The 25,152-nt window shown below is 42.8% G+C and overlaps 1 protein-coding gene and 1 long non-coding RNA gene across 11 annotated transcripts in view; one reads left to right on the top strand and one right to left on the bottom strand.

The window, feature by feature from the left end:
- Positions 1 to 9,049: 9,049 nt before the first annotated feature.
- LOC122425138 lies at positions 9,050 to 10,670 on the bottom strand. Its single transcript, XR_006264717.1, has 3 exons — positions 10,553 to 10,670; positions 9,654 to 9,794; positions 9,050 to 9,555 (listed from the first exon to the last, which is right to left on the bottom strand). It is a non-coding gene; the product is annotated as an uncharacterized LOC122425138 (long non-coding RNA).
- A 206-nt stretch (positions 10,671 to 10,876) lies between these two features.
- Positions 10,877 to 25,152, top strand: part of TMCC1 (transmembrane and coiled-coil domain family 1) — a 152,347-nt gene continuing 138,071 nt past the window's right edge. For 2 of the 10 annotated variants that reach the window (XM_043443518.1, XM_043443511.1), the window contains exons 1-4: positions 10,877 to 11,003; positions 11,627 to 11,722; positions 16,282 to 16,405; positions 21,163 to 21,411. The gene's annotated coding sequence lies outside the window, so the exon portion shown is untranslated. Of the gene's footprint in view, positions 11,004 to 11,626; positions 11,723 to 16,281; positions 16,406 to 21,159; positions 21,412 to 25,152 lie in introns of all 10 variants that reach the window. The other 8 variants (XM_043443512.1, XM_043443513.1, XM_043443514.1 and 5 more) reach the window with 8 other exon arrangements.

The following is a 25,152-nucleotide window of genomic DNA, read 5'->3' as shown; positions in this document are numbered from 1 at the left end:
CCCCACATCCTCAAGAGTATTTGGTGATGTCAGCGCTCCAGACCTGGCCATTCTGATAGATGTGTAGTGGTATCTCGTCGTTTTCATTTGCATTTCCCTAAAGACAGGTGATGTGGAACATCTTTTCATATGCTTATTTGCCATCTGTATATATTTGCCATCTCATCTCTGACAAGGTGTCTGCTCAGATAGTTTGCTCATTTTTACATCAGTAGTTCGTTTTCTTATTGCTGAGTTTTAAGCGCTCTTTGTATATTTTTGATATGCCTTTTGCAAATATTTTCTCCCAGTCTCTGGCTCATTTTCTCACTTCCTTGAACAAGTCTTTCACAGGTCAGAAGTTTTTAATCTTAATGAAGTTCAGTTTATCAATTGTTCCTCTCATGGTGCTAAGGGCTGAAGGTTTGGGTCCGTCCAAAATGTATATGTTGAAATCCTAGGACTTCCCTGGTGGTTCAGTGGTTAAGACTTCCAGTACTTCCACTGCAGGGGGCTCAAGTTCGATCCCTATTTGGGGAACTAAGATCCCATACGCTGTGTGGCATGGCCAAAAAAAAAAAGAAAATTAAAATATTAAATAAAAAAGAATTAAAAAAAAAGAAATCCTAACCCCTAAAGATGATAGTGTTGGGGGGTGTGCTTTAAGAGGTTCTTAAATCCCTCAAGAATGGGACTACAGCCTCATAAAAGAGGCTTCGGGGAGATTTCTCAGCCCCTTCTACCATGTGAGGATAGGAGAAGTCTGAAATCCAGAAGAGGGCTCTCACCAAACAATGCCAACACCGTAACCTTGGACTTTTAACCTCCAGCAGTGGGAGAAATAAATTTCTGCTGTTTGCAGGCTAGCCACTCTGTGGCATTTTGTTATAGCAGCCTGAATGGACCAAGACATTTGGGTCATGCTTTTGTGATGTATCTAAAAAGTTAATCACCATTCCTGGGGTTGCCTAATTTTCTCCTCTGTTATCTTCTAAGAGCTTTAAGTTTTGTGTTTTATTCTTAGGCCTATGATCCACTTTGAGTTCATTTATGTGAAGGAGTACAGTCTGTAATTAGGTTCACTTTTTGCATATGAATGTCCATTGTCCCAGAACCGTTTGTCCAAAAGACTGCTTTTCTCCATTGTACTGAATTTGCTCCTTTGTCAAAGAAAAGTTGATGAAGTTTCTGTGGATCTAATTCTGGGCTCCATATTCTGTTCCATTGATCTACTTGTCCATTCTTTCACTCACATTAGTCTGTCTTGATTACTGTAGCTTTATAGTGAGTCTTAATGTCAGATACTTTCAGTTCTTTAAGTTCTTCAATATTATGTTGACTATTCTGCGTCTTTGTCTCTCCACGATAAGGACAAAGCAGGTGTTTAATGTGCACTGAGTTTCACTTTGGGAAGATGAAAAAGTTCTGGAGATGGGTGGTGGTAACGGTTACACAAAACAAGGATGTCAATGAAAGGTACACTTAAAAAAAGTTAAGATGGTAAATTTTATGCTACATATATTTTACCCCAATAAAAATTAGATAGTATTAGACTATAATCCACTGAGTAAAATTGGAATCAATGACTCCATATGGACAACAAGTAAAAAACAAGGAAATGGGGGAGGTGGGAGGGCTCTTCCTTATGTTATGATGTCAGTTGATAAATGTGAAAGAAGAGGTGGGCTTGGAAAATGACAGTTTACAGCAATCATAATAAAGACTGATTTTGCAAATACCATCAATTGATGCTGAACCTAAGGAGGAAAATTTGCTGAGAAACGTGAGATTGGCACGGTCTTACAGTGTTTCCCATAGCTTCCCCATACAACAAGAGGAAAACCAGGACCTAATCAATGGAGAAAACAGATACAGCATTGACTAGGTGGCCCACACAGACATTACCAATAAGACTTGTCAGATATCACATGCCTCCATATCAATTCAGTTCAGGTCAGTCATTCCGTCATGTCCGAATCTTTGTGTCCCCATAGACCGCAGTACTCCAGGCTTCCCTGTCCATTACCAATTCCCGGAGCTTGCTCAAACTCATGTCTGTGAGTGATGCCATCCAACCATCTCATCCTCTGTTGTCCCCTTCTCCTCCTGCCTTCAGTCTTTCCCAGCATCAGGGTCTTTTCCAATGAGTCAGTTCTTTGCATCAGGTGTCCAAAATATCGGAGTTTCGGCTTCAGCATCAGTTCTTCTAATGAATAGTCAGGACTGATTTCCTTTAGGATTATATGACACCCTTGAAAGGGTACAACACTTGTCTAAAGTTCTGGTTGGGGAGGTATTACCTGAATTTAATCATTAGGAGACATCTGACAAACCCACATTGAGAGACCTTCTATAAAACAGTTGGCTTACATTCTTCAGTAATGACAATGTCATGAAAGATAAGGAACGGCTGAGGAAACGTTATAGACTAAAGGAGGCTAAAAAGACCTGATAAGAAAGTGAAGTCGCTCAGTCATGTCCGACTCTTTGCGACCCCTTGGACTGTAGCCTATCAGGCTCCTCCCTCCATGGGATTCTCCAGGCAAGAATACTGGAGTGGGTTGGGTTGGACTCAGTACTGGAGGGGAAAAAAAGCTGTGGGACACCAAGACAACTGGCAACTTTGGAAAATGGACTTGGGAGGTGTGCATGCGTGTGAAGTCACTTCACTTGCGTCTGATTCTCTGTTACCCTATGGACTGTAGCCTGCCAGGTTCCCCTGTCCATGGGACTCTCCAGGCAAGAAGACCGGAGTGGGTTGCCATGCTCTCCTCCAGAGCATGGGATTCTCCAGGCAAGAATACTGGAGTGGATTGCCATGCCTTCCTCCAGGGGATCTTCCTGACCCAGGGATCGAGCCCATGTCTCCTGCATTGCAGGTGGATTCTTTACTGCTGAGCCACTGAGGAAGCCCTATCCCCTCTCTTATGTTGAGTGAAAAAGCAGCCAGACACAAAAGAAGAGTTTGATCTTTTTTTACGTGATATTTAAGGGCAGGCAAAAAGTTAACCTATGATGACAGAGGTAGGCTACAGAGCATGGGATCGTTCCGCCCCAGGGATCTAACTCCCATCTCCTGTGTCTCCTGCCTTGCAGGCAGATTTTTTTTTTTTTTTTTTACTGCTGAGCCACCAGGGAAGTCCCCTTGGGAGGTGTTATACAAATATTAAATGTCCTGAATTTGATAACTGTATTGTGGTTATGTAAGAGAAAAATCATTGTTGTTAGGAAACACTAAACCATGAAGAGTAAAAGGGGAATGGTGTATGCCAGGAACTCTCAAATAGCTCAGGAAAAAAGCAAGAGAAAGAATGTCTAAATAAAGGTGTCAACACGCAGGAAGTTGCTGAACCTGGGTTATTTGACTTATTTTTACAAATGTTTCGTAGTTTTGAAATTGTTTTCAAAACTGAAGAGTTAAAAAAAAATTCCCAAGAGCACACCGTTGCTAAGGGAAGAGGCTGGATTTAAATTGAGGTTGTTGGGGGCATTTCAAGGGATTCTGCTGTCTCTCTCATTACTGCCAAAACTTACAGAGGAGGACACTGAAGCCCAGAGTCGAAAGGGATCGGCATTTGGTCACAGCTCACGTGGGCTGCTGCATAAGGACCAGTGTCTGGGATCCCAGCCTGGGTAGATTCTATTGCTCTCTCGTTCTGTGGATAGAGCTGAGCACCTGGACTTGAGACGACTCATGTTTCTCTGGAGCTTTCCTCTGACCACATCCTGAGCTGGCCGGATCTCACCTGCAGGACTCTCTGGCCCCATCTCTGGAACCCTGGACTGTGAACATTATGTTTAACTAGCAGAGTAACCAGACCAGTTCCCAGGGATGAAGTTGCAGGCAGGTCAGTGTTAGGGGAGGGAGATTAACACTCAGCAAGGCTCCCCTCTGAGGTTCTCGGTGGGAGGAAGAGAAGGGAGTTGGGGAAAGTCTTCTAAGTCAAGATAAAAGGAGATTGGCCACAATCCCTTACTTCTGCCTAAAACATGTGAGAGTCGCTCAGTCGTGTCTGACTCTTTTCGACCCCATGGACTATATAGTCCATGAAATTCTCCAGGCCAGAATACTGGAGTGGGTAGCCTTTCCCTTCTTCAGGGGATCTTCCCAACCAAGGGATTGAACCCAGGTTTCCCGTATTGCAGGCAGATTCTTTACCAGCTTGAGCCACCAAGGAAGCCCCCAAATTACATACAGTAAAGCACTCTGATCTCAAGACTACATTTCCACATACACATTCATCTGTGTAACGATGAGCAAGAGTCAGAGCATTTCTGCATCTGGGAAGATGGCCGTGTACCCCTTCTAAGTCAACATGCTGGCCTCCCACCTCCTCTGTACTGATCTACCTCTGTCATCATAGGTTAACTTTTTGCCTGCCCTTAAATATCACGTAAAAAAAGATCAAACTCTTCTTTTGTGTCTGGCTGCTTTTTCACTCAACATAAGAGAGGGGATAGGGCTTCCTCAGTGGCTCAGCAGTAAAGAATCCACCTGCAATGCAGGAGACATGGGTTCGATCCCTGGGTCAGGAAGATCCCCTGGAGGAAGGCATGGCAATCCACTCCAGTATTCTTGCCTGGAGAATCCCATGGACAGAGGAGCTTGGTGGGCTTCAGTACAGGGGGTCCAGAAAGAGTCGGACACAACTGACCCACAAAACAGCAGCGACAACAAACAGAGAGGATGCCTAATCTTTAATATTGGTCCCAATGCTCTTGATCTTCATGGTTGTTGCTTTTCAGTCGCCAAGTGGTGTCTGACTCTTTGTGATCCCATGGACTGCAGCACACCAGGCTTCCTTGTCCCTCACCAGTTCCCGGAGCTTGCTCACACTCATGTCCATTGAGTCCGTGATGACATCCAACCATCTCATCCTCTGTTGCCCTCTTCTCCTTCTGCCTTCAAACTTTCCCAGCATCCAGGGTTTTTTCCAGAGAATCAACTGTTGGCATCAGGTGGCCAAAGTACTGGAGCTTTAATAGCTAACATTTGCCAGGTGCCAGGCACTGTTCCAAGTGCTTTACATGTACATATTCTCTTACTCCTCACAGTGTATCTATGAGGTAAATAAAAATAAGGGGACTGGGGTACAGAAAGGTGAGGCAACTTGCCCAAGACACAGAGTTAGGACTGGAAGGCAGGCAACCAATCCCTAGTCATGCTTATGTGTGAGAGGTCAGATGTCTCATACATATTTTTTTTTAAAAGATTTTTATGTGGATCTTTATTGAATTTGTTACAGTGCTGTTTCTGTTTTCTGTTTTGTTTTTTTGGCCAGGAGGCATGTGGGATCTTAGCTCTCCGACCAGGGTTTGAACCTGCAGCCCCTGCATTGGAAGGCAAAGTCTTGACCACTGGACTGCCAGGGAAGTCTCCCTCATCCACGTTTTAAGGGCTGAGAGAGGCTCAGAGCTGGATCTGGGTCTTTGGAGGCCCAAATGGGATATTAGAAGTAAAAATGTGCTAAAAAGAATAAAACTTTGTACAAATAGAAGGCAGGGTCATGCCTCATTTAATGTGAATAGGGTCACCATTTGTTCATTTAATAACCCAATATGCATGAAAATTTTTAATGACTCTAGCATATTTTTTATTTTAATTTTCGCCACACAGTGCTGCATGGGGCATCTTAGTGCTTAGTAGCTTCAGTTGTGTCTGACTCTTTGTGACCTCAAAGGTTGCGGCACATAAGGCTCCTCTGCCCATGGGATTTTCAGATTTTTCAGGCAAGAATACTGGAGTAGTTGCTGTGCCCTCCTCCAAGGGATCTTCCTGACCCAGGCAATGAACCCGCATCTCTTGCATTGCAGGCAGATTGTTTACGGCTGAGCCACCAGGAAAGCTCCCATAGTACCCCAGTTCAGTTCAATCGCTCAGTCTTTGCAACCCCATGAACTACAGTACGGCAGGCCTCCCTGTCTATCACCAACTCCCGGAGTCTACCCAAACTCATGTCCATTGAGTCGGTGATGCCATCCAACCATCTTATCCTCTGTCGTTCCCTTCTCCTCCTGCCCTCAATCTTTCCCAGCCTCAGGGCCTTTACAAATGAGTCAGTTCTTCGAATCACGTGGCCAAAGTACTGGAGTTTCAGCTTCAACATCAGTCCTTCTAATGAACACCCAGGACTGATCTCCTTTGGGATGGACTGGTTGGATCTCCTTGCAGTCCAAGGGACTCTCAAGAGTCTTCTCCAACACCGCAGTTCAAAAGCATCAATTCTTCAGCACTCAACTTTCTTTATAGTCCAACTCTTACATCCATACATGACTACTGGAAAAACCAAAGCTTTGACTAGTTGGATCTTTGTGGACAAAGTAATGTCTCTGCTTTTTAATATGCTGTCTAGATTGGTCATACCTTTCCTTGCAAGGAGCAAGCGTTTTTTAATTTCATGACTGCAGTCACCAGCTGCAGTGATTTTGGAGCCCCCAAAAATAAAGTCAGCCATGGCTTCCACTGTTTCCCCATCTATTTGCCATGAAGTGATGGGACCGGATGCCATGATCTTAGCACCCCAGCCAGGAAGTACCCCAACCAGGGAGCAAACACATGTCCCCTGCAGTGGAAGTGCAGAGTCTTAACCACTAGACCGCTGGGGAAGTCCCTAAGCCAATACGCATTTAACGAGTACCTAAAGAAACAGTCAGTGGTTTCAGAACGACAAAGTTCTTGCACCTTGGAGCTCACAGTCTAGAGAGGAAAGAAGATGTTTAAGGGGGAAAGTTACCTATGTGCTGGGATGAGAAAGGGGAAGTTCAGGATGACCTGGGTGTGTGTTGGGGAAGACTGACCTTGTCTGTGGGGTTGGGGAAGGAATCTCCGAGGGAATGACATTTCAGCTGAGACCTGAAAGGACAGCAGAGTTGGAGAGGAAGGTGTATCATGGACAGGCAACAGCAGAAGCAAACGCCCTGAGGTGAGAGAGAAACTAGCACAATAATTAGAAACTTAAACTCACTGGTATGTGATAGTTTTCTGTATAACAGTTACTTGTCTTGCTTTCACGGAAACAAAATTCCTTATGGCAGTTTCAGATGTACAAGCAAGTATCAGGCTGTATATTGTCACCCTGCTTTCTTAACTTATATGCAGAGAACATCATGCAAAGTGCTAGACTGAATGAATCAAGATTGCCAGGAGAAACATTAACAACCTCAGATATGCAGAATGATACCACTCTAATGGCACAAGGTGAAGAGGAACTAAAGAGCCTCTTGATGAGGGTGAAGGAAGAGAGTGAAAAAAACCGGCTTAAAATTCAATATTAAAAAAACTGTGATCATGGTATCCAGTGCTATCATTTCATAGCAAAGAGAAAGGGAAAAGGTGGAAGCCATGCAGATTTCCTGTCCTTGGTCTCTAAAATCACTGGGGATGGTGACTGCAGCCATGAAATTAAAAGACGATTGCTTCTTGGAAGGAAAGCTATGACAAACCTAGACAGTGTATTAAAAAGCAGAGACATCACTTTGCCCACAAAGGTTCATAGAGTCAAAGCTATGGTTTTTCCAGTAGTCATGTACGGGTGTGAGAGTTGGACCATAAAGAAGGCAGAGCACTTTGAACTACGGTGCTGGAGAAGACTCTTGAGAGTCCCTTGGACTGCAAGGAGATCAAACCAGTCAACCCTAAAGGAAATCAACCTTGAATATTCCTCGGAAGGACTGATGCTTAAGCTGAAGCTCCAATACTTTGACCCCCTCATGTGAAGAGCTGACTCATTGGAAAAGACCCTGATTCCAGATATAGTATGAATTCTTTGGACAATAAAACAATACATGGGAAGGGTTATGAAAAACATGTTTGACATTTCTGAGAATAGTACCATGAGAAAACCTTGATATTTTTCCTTGTCTAAGACCACAAAACCTTAGTCTACAGTCTTTAACTATGAAGCAGCAAAATACCTCTGAAGCAGCAAAACACCTCTATTAATAGTGAGATAATGGCAGTGAGGCTGGTTAATATAAATCTTCTATACCATTGAAATCCTACGCTACATATTTTCCAATTCTACAAAAATACCCATAATATTCCATATTATTTAAAGAAAGAGAAACAATGGACAAATAGCAGCACTGAAATAGCAACAATGAAACCCTCTTGACCAAAGAACATTAACCTATCGTACATATACTTCTGAATCTAAATGCCTCTACTCTTTTCTAATCTAGAACATTATAATCTTCTAAGCAAGCAGCCAATCTATGCCTGTGGCCTTTTCCTTTTTGACTTGGTACGATGTCGATGGTCGTGTCCTGGGCCGGAACAATCATGAGCATTTCTGATGCCCTCCCAAGCATAACGCCACTTGCGTGGTGGATGGTCTGTCACAAACCTGAACAGGTCTTTCATTCCTGGTTGGTCATAAGGTTCCCAATGCCCAGGAGGCAGAGTAGGCCTCGGCCTTGGGGGATCTTTCTAAATAGGCTTGGACTTTTCCAGGGAGGCCTGATCACTATATGTTACATTCCCAAGAATTAATAGAAAACCCAATAACAGTAAGATAGAAAGAGGAAGGGGACATACTGGGCCCCTGGAGCGACTCCTAGGGGAAGAGCTGCCTTGTAGGTTCCTCTCTCCTCCCGTGACCTTGTCATGGTCTGGGCACATCCCGGTGGCTCCCGACACCAAATTACATATGTTTTCTAGCCTGGTGCCTTTCAAACTGTGATATGCATACAAATTGCTTGGAGGTTATGTTAAAATGAAGACTTAGACTAAGGTGATCTGGAGTAGAGCTGAGATCCTACGTTTTTAACAAGCTCCTATGTGATGCTAATGTTGCTGGTCCAAGGGACACATTTTGAATAGTAATGATCTGGTGGCTCAGTGGCAAAGAATCCACTTGCCAATGCAGGAGCACAGGTTCTACCCTTGGGTCGGGAAGAGCCCCTGGAGAAGGGCATGGCAACCCATTTCAGTATTCCTGCCTGGGAAAACCCAGGGACAGAGGAGACTGGCGGGCTGCAGTCCATGGGGTTACTTAAAAGTCAGACATGACTTATCGACTGAACAGCAACAACACACAATGGAGATGCAGTAATAATATACTTAAATTTATATCACAGCATTAAGTTACAGGATGTCAAAAGCAGAAAGGGGGTATCATTCAGAAAGTTTGCATCCTCTTTTGCGGAAAGTGTTGTGTTTTGGTTGTATGCAGCTGAGTCGTATCATGTTAGGCGCAAGTATGACTTTGTTATTATCTTTATTTGGAGCTTAAGTATAGTTAAGGAGATGTGTAGGAATGTGGTCGCTGGGTCATCAGTTTTTATAATTTCAGCTACTGTAATGAGAGTGCAGAGGCATCTTATTGCGGTTTTAGCGTGAAGATCCCTGGATGATTAAAGATACCGAGCACCGCTTTGTTGCTTATTGGCCATTTTTATATCTTCTTCGGTGAAGTGTTTAGTAAAACCTCTTGCCCATTGTTTGTTCGGGTTGTTCATCTTATTCATTTGTAAGAGTTCTTTATGTATTCTGGATTCAAGTCTTTTGTCAAATATATCGTATTCGAAATTCCTCCTTCCCGTTTATGGCTTGCCTTTTCATTTTCTTCATGGTGTCTTTCAAAGAACAAAAGTTAAAATTTTGGTTAAGTCCAACCTATGAATAATTTCTCTTATGGTTCATGCTTTTTGTGTTCTATGAAATTTTTGCCTACCTCAAAATCACGAAGATTTTTCTCTCAATGTTTTCTTCTAGAAATGTACTTAAGAGTTTCAGCTTTCACGCTTATCATCCATTTTGAGTTACTTTTTTTAAGGGCCTCCTTCAGAGTTCCTGAGACCTACAAATGCATTTCCTGAGAAATACACATGCATTAATTAAATCTAAGAGTCAAACTTGTCACCTCCTTGGCCTCAATCTTCATCCAATCAAGTCCTGTCCATTTTACTCTCTAAAAAAGGGCTCCTCTCTTCCACCAGTCTACCTTGCTCCAACTGTAAAGTTCCCCTGCCCCAACTCACACTCTACTCCACATTCAGTGCCCCGTTCCGGCCACACCAAGCTCTGGTCCCTTGGAGATAAAGTTAAGTCTTTCCAAGTCAGCCTTCAGATTCCAACGTGGAAATCATTGGCTGAATCCATCTCCGTCCTTCCTTCCCCTAACACAGGCTCTCTTAACACCACGCACCTCTCAGAAGACATTTTTACTATGCACAAATTTAAATTTTGTGTAAGTCTCCCTTTAACGTTTGCCATCTCCACCAGTTCTAACGTCAAAACTCTCTGTTCCCGCGTAGGACTTCCAGTAACTCATATGAGGCCCAGCACCCGTAAGGAGCCTCAATGTGTAAGTGATGAAGGAATAAGTGAATTAGGAACACGGAATAACAAAAGGACAGGTTGATGGCTGAGAAATACCAACATGCCCCTTTGCCAGCAGCAGCCGAAACCCTGCTGGATCCGGGGAGGAAAGAAGGCCTTCGACTGAAGGTAGGCATTAACAGGTGAGGGACCCGGAGCGACTGCCAAAAATCCGCTCAAGCCTTCGCTCTCAGAAAGCCGGGCCAGGTCGGAGGAACTCGGTTCCCGGAGCCGTGGCGGTGAAGAGCGTACCTGGATCAGCCCGCGGGCCACCTGCAGCCCAGGAGTCCGCTGCCCAGCGACCGCGTGGGTGGGCGGGGCCACGCCTTCCGGGGGCCGTCCCCGCCCCCTCCTGCAGCGTGCGCGCGCTCGCCGCCACCTCGCGCGTGCGCCGCCGGCCGGGGGCGGAGGTTGTGGGTGGCGGCGGCCGGCGGGGCGCGCGCGCGCGCGCTCTCGCCTCCTAGCGCCGGTTCGCGCTCCCGCGCTGGGACTCTGGCGGCGGTAGCGGGGGCTGAGGCGGCCGCTGAGGCGGCGGTGGCTGAGGCGGCGGCGGCTGAGGCGGCGCGGGGGGAGGGCCGGGAGGGGGGGGTGGTCGGGGTGGGGGGGGATGGATCGGGCGCGGCGGCCGCAGCGGCAGGAGCCGGCGCTTGAGCGCGAGCGACGGCGCTGGAGGAGACGCCGGCTGCTCCTCCCCTCCCCGCCGGTAAGTCCGTGCTCCCGCCCCGGACGCTGAAGGCGGCCGGGGCCCCCTCTTGCCGCCTCTCCGCCCCGGGGCGGGGAGAAGGGTGAGGTGGTGACCGTGGCCGGGCGGCTCTGCCAACGCGGCCCGGGGCCTCCGGCTCGCGGCCTGACGCGGCTCGGACCCTCGGTCGCCCCCGAGCGGGGCCGGAAGCCCCGGGGCCTAGGGCTCGACCCCCAGCATCCTGCCGGGCCTCTCTCCTCTCCCGGCGCGTTCCGCTGTCATTTTGACCGTGGAGGTTTCTTCTTCCCCAACCCCCTCGCCTCGCCCCCTTCCCCGCACCCCCTCCAGGGCCGCGGGGACCGAGAGGAGCGTGAGGAGGTGGGCCCAGGGCCGAAGGACTGTTTGTGAGGGGGTCCTACGAACCGTCGTCGGTCGCCCTAGCGTCCCCAGAAGTTGGCCACTAGGACTCAGTCATTGCCACCTGAAACCAGTTTTTAGCACCTTTTGTTTTGATTTTCGAACTTGTCGTTTGGAGGGAGGAGGGAGCCGGCAGTTCTGGGAACGTGGAGAATAATAGGTGGTGAGCGGTAGGATGGGAGTCTGGGTTGGTTGGGCCCTAAGGTGTCTTTTATTAACCCTTTTAGGAAAGGAAAAGGGGCTCAGTGAATTGTACCTTCGGTGAAGGACCAGAGATCCGTTTGTAAGTTACAGACTCCACAGCTTTTTCAGCTTAAGCAAAGGTGCGTGTAGTGTTTGTCCAGGGGTTCTCTTGAATCGTCCCTAACACTGATCGTGAACATCCCCCCAGGTGAACCTGCAGTAGCTTCTTGAAGCACCCCACTTGAGTTGCTGGTTAATTTCCCCTCTCTTCTTTGGCGACAGCTTACACATTAGTCTTGGAAGATCTTAGCCAATGCTTTTGCAGGCTGCCTTTTCATCCTCACTTGTCATAGAGGAAAGGAAGAGGAACACACACATGTCCTAATCCAAAATGGTTGCTGTAAGTCTGACATACTTATCAGAGGTACCTGTGCCACAGGCATCTCTGTGAAAGGTCTGAATTCCTAAATTATTAAAAAACAGGTAGCTGCTTTAAAACAAAGCAAAACTTTGATTTGTTTATGCCTTCTGATCAAATGTATCTTGCATTTGGGAGTTAATGGCTTAAACCAGATCCTTGTCTTTGAAGTACATGTTTATAGAAATTGTTGGAAACCCTGGAAGGAAAGAACCTTATGGAAATGTTAAGGACAAGATTCTTCCAGGAGGTAGATAACATTTTTCCCCCCACTTGTAGATTAGAGGAGTGCGGCTCTGATAATGAGTAGGTGGTAGTTTTACTAGTGTCATGTAACAAATGATGCTTATAGGTGGGATTTTAATGCGACAATACCTTGTCCTCTACCGACAGAGTTGGCTTGTATTTTTTTGAAATCACACACCCACTCTCTGGCTAGTATAGAAAGATTAAAAAGCTGCTTCTGGTCTGTGGGCGGTAACCTTTTCATTTCTGAGGAGTTTTCAGCTGCTTGCAGAATAGATTGCTGATCAGCAGCATAGGGAGGAATCAGATATTAAAAATTCATTAGCACGTGATCTAGATCTATTAAAATTATGAGCACTTATTAAGATTTGGCATGGTGTGGGTGCTGTGTGCTATGTATAGGAAATGAGATTTCTCAGGAGTATTTGCATCTTAAGGTAAACAGAAGTACAATCAGCTGACAGTGTTCTGCCACCTTACAGTAGATGAGAAAATCTTTTATGAGCACAGAAAACCCTGTATAATTTGGTGAAGAAACCCAATGACCTGCAGTAACTGATGACTACCATTACTTTAAACTCTTCGCTCATTTCTACTAGAATATTTCCCCTTTTCTTATGCTTGTCATATATGTTGCTGTTCTTCAGTTGCTCAGTCATGTCCAACTCTTTGTGACCCCATGGACTGCAGCACACCTGGCTTCCCTGTCCATCACCAATTTCCAGAGCTTGCTCAAACTCATGTCCATCGAATTGACAATGCCATCCAACCATCTCACCCTCTGTTGTCCTCTTCTCCTGCCTTCAGTCTTTCCCAGCATTAGGGTCTTTTCTAATGAGTCGGCTCTTCGCATCAAGTGGCCAGAGTATTGGAGCTTCAGCTTCAGCATCAGTCCTTCCAATGAATATTCAGGGTTGATTTCCTTTAGGATTGACTGGTTTGATCTCCTTGTTGTTCAACGGGCTCTCAAGAGTCTTATCTAACACCACAGTTTGAAAGTGTCAATTCTTTGGTGTTCAGTCTTCTTGATGGTCCAACCCTCAAATGGCTGAAGGCTTAAGTTTGAACTCTTCAGAGTGCCATTTATGGATCACTTATTAATTTATTGGGAAGACCCCCTGGCTCAGCGGTAAAGAATCCATCTGCAATGCTGGAGACACAGGAGACAGTTTGATCCCTGGGTCGAGGAGATCCCCTGGAGGAGGAAATGGCAACTCACTCCAGTATTCTTGCCTGGAGAATCCCATGGACGGAAGAGCGTGGTGAGCTACAGTCCAAGGGGTCAGGAAGAGTTGGTTATGACTGAGTGACTGAACACACATATACACACACACTCGTTAATTTATTATTCAAGTATTTATTGAGCCCTTAATTTGTTCCAGGATTGTTTCTAGGTAGGTCCTGGATTACAGTGTGGGGGAAAGGCTGCTTTCATTGAACTTGATTTTGTGTATGTGAGAATGAGGATAGCAAATTAGCAAATAGAGGTAATGCTACAAATCAGTGATTAATAAACTTTCTGAAAGGACCAGAAACGAAATATTTTAGGCTTTACAGGCCATGCTGTCTCTGTTGCAGCTACTCAACTCTTTTGTTCAAGTACAAAAGCAGCCACAGACAGTACAGTACAGAAACAAGTGTGTCCATGTTCTAATTAAACTTTGGACGCGGAAATTTTAATTTCATTCAGTTTTCCCGTATTACAAAATATTTGAATTCTGCTTTTTGATTTTTTTTTCCCTTCACCTTTTGAAAATGTAAAAACCATTCTTAGTTCATAGGTCGTATAAAAACATGGGACAAGCTGGATTTATTCGGTCTGTGGCCTGGCATTTTATAGAAAAAGTTTGCTGACTGCTAAGTAGTGTGAACCATGAAGAATATAAAACAAGCTGATCTGATAAGTGAGTGCCTGGCGGTGTTGGTGGGGGAGGCATCATTGACAAGATATTTGAGTTGTGGCCTGTCATTGAGATGGAAGAGCTTCCTTGGCGGATGAAATAGCAAGGACAAACGTTTGCAGGTAGAAGTGAGCTTCTGGCTTTTTGGCTCAGTGGTAAAGAATCCACCTGCTAATGCAGGAGATGCAAGAGATACAGGATCGATCCCTGGGTCATGAATATCCCCTGGAGTAGGAAATGGCAACCCACTCCAGCATTCTTGCCTGGAAAAATCCCATGGACAGGGGAGCCTGGCAGGCTGCAATCCATGGGGTCAGAAAAGAGCTGGACATGATTGAGCACACATGCACGTCTGTGGTTCCCAGTATTGACTTCACATACTGTGTCATTCTTGCCTTGATGTCTTTTTTTCATTTTGTCCTTCTCAACTAGTTTGCGCTTCTGACAGGTTTTAACAGTCTCCACATTATAGAATTGAAGACCTGGAAGAGATCTTAGCTTCTTCCCCAATTGCTCTCTTCTCAGATGTTCTCAGTGATTTTTCAGCCTCTGTTTGAACTCCTTTGATGACTGAAAGTTCATTCCTGTGAGGTAGCCTGGACCGTTTTTCGACTGCTCTGATTGTTGTCAGAATGCCCTTCATGTTGTGGTGGGACTCAGCCTCTCTGCCTCCTTTCCTTGAGGCTGCTTTCCTGTGCCCACGGAGGAAGCCTGCAGTGGGGGCTGCACCTCGTCTCCAGGATTCGGTTCTGAAGTCAGTGCTTGAGACAAACATTACATAAGATGAAGACTATACTTGAAAATCCCTTAAATTATTTTAAAAGCATAGTGTGCATGTTTGTGCATATATAATCATGTTTAATTCTTAAGCCTTTTTCAGACTGGGAGCCACTAAGCTTGACTGAAGGAAGGAACAAGCTTCAGAAAATTTTTTGCCTTTTAAGAGCTATCACATCCTTATCAGACAGTGAATTTTACTGTGTTCCTGCTTTGTTGCAGGACTAATTTTATTGTATTTATGCATTATGCCTTTTAATGTATAAATTTAAGCCTCTTAAATGGATAAATGCAAAACATTAATAAATGTTTACAGATATATTGTGCATATTAAATGAGATGGAAGTGGTCAATAAAGGTTTGCAGGATTTGAATCTAAATTTTGGCTTGATTGGGCTCACATGCACACTGTTCTCTGAAAAGTTGTAGAGAAGAACTTGGCCACCTGCTTCCTGTCTTTCCAAACTGGCATTTCCTGTTGTGGCTCTGTAGAGCAGCTGTCACTCCCTGTGTCCTTGAGTGTTGGTCACATTTTCCCAGAGGTCAGCTTGTAAGTTAAATGGGCATATGATGTAACCCTATTAGTTCTGCCACGCGACCTTAGGACTAAATCCTCTCATTTCTTTTTGTTGTTGTTTAGTCGCTAGGTCATGTCTGACTCTGCAACCCCATGGACTGTAGCCTGCCAGGCTCTTCTGTCCATGGGATTTTCCAGGCAAGAGTACTGGAGTGGGTTGTCATTTCCTTCTCCGGGGGATCGAATCTGTGTCTCCTGCATTGGCAGGTGAATTCTTTACCACTGAGCCGCTTGGGAAGCCCTTCATTTCTTTTAGTTTTTCCTTATTCACCTTTCTGGTTCTTATAAGTGCCCTGGTCATTGTTCTTTTTTGCTTTGGACCCTGAAGTCTGTTTTAAGGTGCAAACTCAAGTTTTACCTCCTTGATGAAGTCTTCCCTTATAATTCTAGAGCTGCATTCCTAAATATTGATACTTTTATCTGTATTTCTCAATATTTTCTTACTTTAGTATTTTATACATCTTTCATGAGCATATATCTTACCTCACAATGAGACGACAAGCTTCTTGAGAGCCAAGACCATGTAAAATGTTTACAACTTTCTAAAAATAAAAACTTTAAAAGTAAACATTTTATTTAGAACAGTGTTAGATTTAGTGAATTATTGGGAAGATAGTAGAGAGTTACTGTCCCACACCCAGTTTCCCCTATTATTAACATATTGCATTAGTGCGTCACGTTTGCCACAATTAATGAATGAGTATCGGTACGTTATTACTAAGTCTATACTTTATTCGGAGTTCTGCAGTGTTTTCCTTCATGTCCTTTTTTGTTTTCCAGGATCCCAGTCAGGATGGCGCATTACGTTCAATAGTCATGTCTCCTTGGCCCCTCTTGATCGAGGCAATATGTCAGACTTCCCTTGTTTTTAATGGCCTTGGCAATTTTGAAGATAACTGATCAGGTATTTTCATAGACTGTCCTTCAACCAGACGTTTGTCTGATGATTTTCTAATAGTAGATTACTGTAATACAATTTTGGAAGGAAGACCACAGAGGTAAAGCGCCCTTCTCATCGCACGTCAAGAGTACATACTACTGATGTGACTTTATCAGTGATGTTGCTAACCTCGATCACTTAACTGGTACGAGTGTCTGTTTTCTCCACTGTAAAGCTACCCTTTTGTTCCTCTCTTTCTGTACTATGCTCTGGAAGAGATTCACTAGGCGTAGCCCACACTTACTGCACTCAGTAAGTGCAGTTATGCTCTACCCCCTTTGAAGTGGAGTATCTATATAAATTTCATTGCTCAAATTGTTCAGCTCTGGCCATTTGTAGCTCTTTCAGTTGACTTCTGTATCCCTTTCCTTTGACATACTCTCTTGGCTATGCATGTGTGTGAATACTTTCTTTCTGGCAATATAAAATGCTTCAGGTTTGTCTTTTATGTAATGCCTCAGTTGTATGGTCATTCTTCTAAGGCACTGCAGTTCCTTTTGTGGGGAAATGGTATTAGAAACCAAGATCTGAGTGCTGGGTGTGCTGGTTGCTGTCAGAGTGTTGTTGCTTCTCCGCACTCTGAGTGAGAGAGCAAGGAGATAAGTGTATATATTAAGCTGTGTATATACACATATCTTTAAATATTTCTGTATGTAACTATTTGTCCTTAACCTCAACGTGAATTTACACGACCTTAAAGTTCTAGGGCTTTAGGCATCACCGACTCGATGGACATGAGTTTGAGGAGACTCCGGGAGTTGGTGATGGACAGGGAGGCCTGGTGTGCTGCGATTCATGGGGTCGCAAAGAGTCAGACACGACTGAGCGACTGAACTGAACTGAACTGAAGGGGAGGGAGGTGGGAGGGGGTTCAGGATGGGGGACACATGTACACCCATGGTTGATTCATGTCAATGTATGGCAAAAACCACTACAATATTGTAAAGTAATTAGCCTGCAATTAAAATAAATTAATTAGTTAAAAAAAAAAGAGACCATGGCAAACCAGGAGGAGAGAGATACACAGAAAGGATTGATCATGCGGTGCTCTATTGGCCATGGAAAAATATTTGAATTTCACTATAAAAGGAATGGAAAGCCATTAAATGTTTGTTTATTTTTTTTTAAAATTCTATGGGTTTTGACAAACATTTGATATCTTTTATTCACCATTACACTGTCATATAGAGTAGTTTCACTGCTCTAAAAAACTTTAGCCTCACCTAATTTGACTCTCCTCCTCACCAGACCCTGACAATCACTGATCTGTTTACTGTCTCTGTTCTTTTCTAGAATGTCGGTATATTGAATTTTTAAGGAAGATTTTTATGAACACAGTATTTTGTTAAGTAGTGGGAGCCCAGTTCAGTTTTGTCGCTCAGTCGGGTCCGACTCTTTGCGACCCCATGGACTGCAGCCTGCCAGGCAACCATCTCATCTTCTGTCACCCCTTTCTCCTCCCGCCTTCAATCTTTCCCACCATCAGGGTCTTTTCCAATGAGTCAGTTCTTCCCATCAGGTTGCCAGAGTATTGGAATTTCAGCTTCAGCTTCAGCATCAGTCCTTCCAATGAATATTCAGGACTAACCTTTAAGATGGGCTGGTTGGATCTCCTTGCAGTCCAAGGGACTCTCAAGAGTCTTCTCCAACACTACAGTTCAAAAGCATCAATTCTTCTGTGCTCAACTTTCCTTATAGTCCAACTCTCACATCCATACATGACCACTGGAAAAACCATAGCCTTGACTAGACAGACCTTTGTTGGCAAAGTAATGTCTCTGCTTTTTAATATGCTGTCTAGGTTGGTCATAGGTTTTCTTTCAAGGAGCAAGCGTCTTTTAATTTCGTGGCTGCAGTCACCATCTGCAGTGATTTTGGAACCCAAGAAAATAAAAGTTTCTCACTGTTTCCATAGTTTTCCCATCTATTTGCCATGAAGTGATGAGACCAGATGCCATGATCTTTGTTTTCTGAATGTTGAGTTTTAAGCCAACTTTTTCACTCTTGTCTTTCACTTTCATCAAGAGGCTCTTTATTTCTTTTTCACTTTCTGCCATAAGGGTGGTGTCATCTGTATATCTGAGGTTATTGATATTTCTCCCGGCAGTCTTGATTCCAGCTTGTGCTTCATCCAGCCCAGCATTTCAAATGATGTACTCTGCATATTAGTTAAATAATCAGGGTGACAATATACAGCTTTGATGTACACATTTCCCAGTTTGGAACCAGTCTGTTGTTCCCTGTCCAGTTCTAACTGTTGCTTCTTGACCTGCATACAGATTTCTCAGGAGGCAGGTAAGGTGGTATAGGTACTAAATAACTAACAATTAGAAACATACTTCTTTTTTTCTATTGAGTAAAATTCACATAACATAAAATTCATCATTTTCACCACTTAAAATGTGTGGTTCAGAGACTTTTAGTACATTCACAAAGTTGTGTACCCACTGGCACCACTCCTATCTAGTTTCAGAACATTTTCATCACTGCAAAATGAAACCTCGTATCCATTAAGCAGTTCCTTTCCTCATCCTCTGGCAATCACTGGTCTGATTTATGTCCCTGTGGATTTGCCTATTCTGTACATTTCATTTAAATGAAATCATATAATATATGGCCTTTTGTTTCTGGCTTCTTTTACTTAATGTTTTTAAGGTTGATCCATGTTGTAGCATGTTTCAGTACTTCATGTATTTCTTGTAGCTGAGTAATAATTCATTGTATGAATATACCACATCTTGTTGAATCATTCATCAGTGATGGACATTTGTGGTTGTTTTCACTTTTTGACTATTATGAATCATGCTGCCATGAACATTCATGTGTAAGTTTTTGTTTGAACATATGTTTTAAAATCTCTTGGGCTTATAACCAATATATTTCTTTTGATAAACTTTACTTTAATAAGAGGCAGGTTACCTGATGGCTTACTTGTGGTAAAGTGCTAAAAGAATGATACTTTTCTCTTGGCATGATATTCATCATTGATACTGAAATCACTTAATTTTTCTGTTGTCTTTGCCCAGTAAAGAAAGTTGGTCCTGATAGGGTGACAGTAGTAGCTTTCCCTTCGATTTCTGTTAAGAGGAATTTCCTGAATTATATTGTGTACCATTTAGTCTTTCAGGGAGTGAGATTCACTCACTGTGAAGTTTTATTATAAGATCTGCCTGTGGTCTCGAGGAATCTGTGAATGTATGAATTGTGTTTAACATTTTGTATTTAGAGGGATAGTAGGCAGGATTCCCATTCTGTAATCTATTTGGCATCAGTGATTTTACAGAGGTTTTATCCTTACTAACCACATTCCCTCTGAGGTTTGGACTGTGATAGAGTGACATTAAATATTAGCGTTTTCTTTTTCCTATTCCAGCACCCAGCCTTGAAGCTTTGTTTTGCTATTACTGCTTTGACAAATTGATTTTCCTCAAGAAGACTTGGCAAATGTTTTCTTCTTCTAGAAAGTTTGGAGTAACCTGACCAATTTATTTAAAAGCTAATGTTGTTTTTCAGACTTCCTGAAAGCGAGAAACATTCTTTGCTGTCTTTGTAGCATCTAAGTGACTTTGGGGTTCTCTGGAGATGATGGGAAATAGATAAATTATGTATTAACTGCAATCATAATTTATTCCAGGAAATTCTTTTTAGGCAGGCACTTTAAAAGAGTTTGTGTATAGAACACTGGACTAGAGCCAAGAATATTTTAATTTCACATCTGTAAAAGACTCATTACTACTGGACAAATAGCTTGTACCTTGAGACTTCTTTTTGTAAAAAAGATAATATTGACTCTCTAGTTTACAGGAATGTGTGATGGGAAATGAGTTCTGTTAATCAAGGTTCTTTATTTTGGAAGATATGTGTGTTATATGTATCTTGTTAGTATTTTTTCTTTATTTTAATAAGTGGGTGAATTGGATGTGTTTTCTATTTACCATTTCCAGTGTTCTTCTTTTTTCTGTGTAGTTCTAGATTTCTACCTGGCACATTTTCCTTCTGTAAGAAGGACTTCTTTTAACATTTCTTGTAGTTCAGATTTGCTGGTGATGGATCCTTTCATGAATTTTTGTCTGTTTGAAGAAATCTTTAATGTGCCTTGATTTATTGAGGCTGTTTTCTCTGGGTATAGAATTCCGGGTTGGCAGTCTTTTTTTTTTTTAAACACTTCAGAAATATTGCTTCACTTCCACATCAACTTTGCTTTCCTGCCAGACCTAAATATGTATTTTTTGCATGATTATTCTATATTTCCTGCTGACATAGACATCTGCATTGGTAGTTCTACAGTATTTATAAAGTACTAGAGTGTTTTGGTGTCTTTGGTAGACTAATATTATTTGCCTGTGTTTGGTTGTGTGGTATGACCATCATCTTGAATAGAAAACATGAAACAGATTTTTATATTGTCTTTACTGCTTATTTGTTATTGATCAGAGAGCTGGATTGCTGCTGTTATTGATAACTCCAGATAGAAAGCATGAAATAAATTTTTATATTTTCTTTATTGCTTATTTATTATGGACCAGAGAGCTGGATTGCTGCTGTTATTGATAACCCCAGCCTGGATGGGCTAGGTCACTTGTATTTACCTCCATGTGATCTTCTGATATACATTTTATCAACTTGAAAAATTTTGCAGACTAACAACTGGTAATTGTTTGCTAGCCAGACACTTGCATTCAGTAGTATTTCTTTCTCTTCTTGCTCTTCTGTTCCAGCAGGTATTACTCTCTTGAGAAGACACACCGACAGTTAGCACTTTCTTCAGATTCTGACAGTTGGCGAACAGCTGCTCTTGATCATAAGACTTAGAAGACAGTCTCCATCTTCCCAGATTGGATGTCTTTTCACATGGATTTTCTATTTCTTTGTCTTTAAAAAAAATAAATACTTGGGAACATTCTGGATTACAACTGTTCATCCTCATCTATGCAAAGGAAGGAAAGCTGTTGTGCTTGGATTTTGAGGAGGTATGTCTTTTTTTCTTCTATTGCAAAATTGCATCACTTAGAGCAGTATGACGTCATAACACTGCCTCTTTGCTCAGTGGAATTCAGTTCTCGTTCATTTATTTGCTCCATCTTCCTCACTCCTGTTCTTCCTTTATCTGTAGCAGTCATCATAGCTCAGTAAGTTTCTCTCCTTTACTTTTTGGGCCACACCACACGGTATGTGGAATCTTAGCTCCCCAACCAGGGATCAAGCCCATGCCCCCAGCATTGGAAGTGCAGAGTCTCAATCACTGGACCACCAGGGAAGTCCTAGTAATAACTTTCTTGATGTGTAATACAACAAGCTCATTTCTTACATCTTGGTGAATGTCACTGGGCTCTGGGTTAGTCTTATAAGTAACAGGAAGAAGCAGTTTGAATTCTTATACCTCAAGTTGAGATCATGACTTTGATGAATTGAGTATTTTGGTTTGCCCCCATTTTGCAGAGGCACTGGGTAGTTTGGGAAAGCTTACCGTCTCCAACATAATATATGGCTATGTGATTTTATAGTCTGGTTCAGTATCATTTGCAAGAAGAAATGTGATATTGTAAAGTTTTGAACTAAAAATTGAGAGACTTCAGTCCTAGTTTTGACGTTATTATCGCCATACTTTGAGAGTTAAAGCATGTTCTTTTTCTTATCTTTATTATTATTATTTTTTTCGTTTTCTTATCTTTAAAATGTGTTTTTATTATTTGTTTTACACAAAACTTATGGGATTGTTGAGGATCAAGTGAAAAAATTTGTGTGGAAGACTGTTTTTATCAATATAAAGGATTGTTACTGTATTGTGGAAAGCTGTAGGCATCTGTTTTATTTTCACTCAGAGACTCAGTTTTTATTTCTACAAACTTTTTGACGGTACAGCCCAGTCATGAATCAACTTTTAAATCCCCATGCTTAGTTATGGTTGAACATTAGTGTTTATAGTGCCTAATTACCTAATAGGTTCTCATTATATTTTAAAAAGGAGATCCATGTAATGTAATGCTGAGAAGACTTCAATTTGTGTGATAAGGAAGCATTTTACAAGATCTTTTGGTAGTTTTGAAGAGAGACCTCATTTGTTTATTTCATGTATTTAAAATATTTTTTGAGTGCTCACTGTATCCTAGGCACTGGGGAAGAAAACTGACAAAAATCTCTGCTTTTATAGAGCTTATGTTGTATAATATATGGGGAAATAGAAGAAACAAAATAAGTAAAGATGCAGTTTTTAACCTATGGTGACCAGTTCTGATGAGAAAAGTAAAAGCGGGAAAGGGGAATAGGGCTCCCCTCATTAGCGATCACAGACAGCCTTACAGAGAAGGTGACGTTTGAGTAAAGTCTTGAAAGAGATGACGGAGAAATGCAGAAATAGGAGAAGAGCATGCCAGGCATAGCAAATGGCAAGTGCAAAGGTCCTGAGACGCACACTTGTATGAGGAATGGCAGGGGTTGGGAAGCGTGGGCTTTTATGGTGCCTCGTGGAAGTGCTTAGCAGCTGAACACAAATGGAAGTACTTTCCAAACCTTGATGTGCACATGAATTACTTCGGGTGTTCTTGTTAAATGATCTGGCCCCAAATAGTTTGTTTTTCATTTGACAGCCACCGTAATCTGAAGTAGTTGTGTGAAATGGCTGTGAAAAGCGGCTAACATTGATGAGCGTTTGTAGATGTACAGTGTTAGATTAAAAGAAGCACTAGTCCCTTTGTTCTTGTACTGTCAGATTATGTCTTGGATATTGTGTCCACTTAGGGATTTTACGCTTGGGTGGGACAATGTTAATCTAAATTGTCCAGATTAAAGTGACCAGAATACTGAGAGCTCTAGCCATCTTTATCTAGTGAAGAAGAGTAGCAGAATCAGGTGCTATTTTGCTATGGAAGCTAATACTTGGAAACTCAACTATCTATATTTTGAAGAGCTTTAAGCAAGAGGAGCAGGCTATTCATCTGTAATACAGCAGAGGATGACAGCAGGTGGAAACTACATCAGTGGAGGTGAATTTCATCCCACCCTGGGGAAGACCTTTCACACATAGGATCTGTCCAACAGTGGAATAGCCAAATTGTGAACAGCCAAATCTATCTGTCGTTAGAGATACTCAGATACAGGCTGGATGCTTGTCTTCTGGAGACAGTGAGAGGAGCCCCTGCTGGAGTCTGGGCTGCGTGAGTTTTCTCATCCCTCACAGCTCCTACGGTTTCTGACTTCAGTGTTCTCTATCCTTAGCGCTAATGTTAGTAATGATGAGAAAGGAATGAAAGTCTTGTTGACTGAGTTCCTTAATAATTGGGGAAGAAATGAAATGTCCGCCAGCCAGCCAGAGAGTACAAATTAAAATGGCAGTTTCCTTAAGTGTGTAAAGTACAGAAGTAGAATACTAGATCTGTACATGCAGTTTCATTTTTACTTTATAATTATTTTTTCCACAGAGCTTCTCTTAAGATCAGCCTTTCATGGGCATAATTTGAGACTTGTTAGCCTCAAGGATTGTTAGAGAGTTTATAGTGTTACACTCCATGTAAAAAGTAAAGGCTGCTATAGTGTAGAAGAAGGCAGGGATTTGTGTGTTAAAACTAGATTTCGCCCCCATCTCTGCCACTTGCTGTGTACAGTGGGAACTTTAATGATGAGATTTAATTTTCTCATCTGCTATTGGGGGCAGTGTTTACATTTCAGAATTGTATATATACTGGAAATAATTTATTCTAAGTTTAAAGCCTGGTGCAAAGCACATAGATGGCATAAAATTAATGCTAATTATTATTAGTAGCAACTATTCTGACAACATTGCTTAAATTGGAGGGTTTATTATTTATACGTGTGCAGCAAGGTAAGATGGGAGTTTATATCAACAAACCCATTTGTATCTTCAAGCTTTACAAATGCAGACCAGGAATTAACTACTTTTGTGTGGGTTTTTCCACACCACAGTTGTCTATTTCCATACCAACTGAGTGTCCAACAATTCAATTCAATTCTTACACTATCTCCCTGGAGTTAGTGTCAGATCTATAAGTTAAGAAGCTCAGTTTCATAAGACCCTCAAAGTAGACATCAGTTATTAAGTCCTGGGTCACCTGTTACCCTCTCTGCTGCTGCTAAGTCGCTTCAGTCGTGTCCGACTCTGTGCAACCCCATAGACGGCAGCCCACCAGGCTGCTCTGTCCCTGGGATTCTCCAGGCAAGAACACTGGAGTGAATTTCACAATGCATGAAAGTGAAAAGTGAAAGTGAAGTCGATCAGTGGTGTCCGACTCCCATCGACCCCATGGACTGCAGCCCACCAGGCTCCTCTGTCCATGGGATTTTCCAGGCAAGAGTACTGGAGTCGGGTGCTGACTTTGCTACAAATTCTGTGATTCCCATGACCCCCTTCTCAGGTTCAGTAATTCACTGGGTTGACTCACAAAACTCAGAAAAAAACATTGCTTACATTTACAGATTTGTCAAAAAGGATGCAACTCAGAAAGAGCTAAATGTAAGAGACGTATGGGCGGGTGCGGGGAGCTTCCACGCCCTCTGCAGGTGCACCTCCCTCCTGGTTCCTTGTGTTCACCCATCCGGAAGCTCACTGAACCCCTTTGTTTAGGGAGTTTGTGGAGTTTCCATCACCTGGGAATGTTTGGTTGAATCACTGACATGGGTGGCTAACTCTGTCCAGTCTGTCTCTCTTGCCCAGATTGGGGGCAGAACCTGAAAGTTGCAAACCTGTAATCACAGGG

The sequence above is a fragment of the Cervus canadensis genome, chromosome 22 (genome assembly GCF_019320065.1).
Source record: "Cervus canadensis isolate Bull #8, Minnesota chromosome 22, ASM1932006v1, whole genome shotgun sequence".
NCBI lineage: Eukaryota > Metazoa > Chordata > Mammalia > Artiodactyla > Cervidae > Cervus > Cervus canadensis.
Note: the sequence above shows the minus strand (reverse complement) of the source record. Positions and strands in the feature narration are given on the sequence as shown.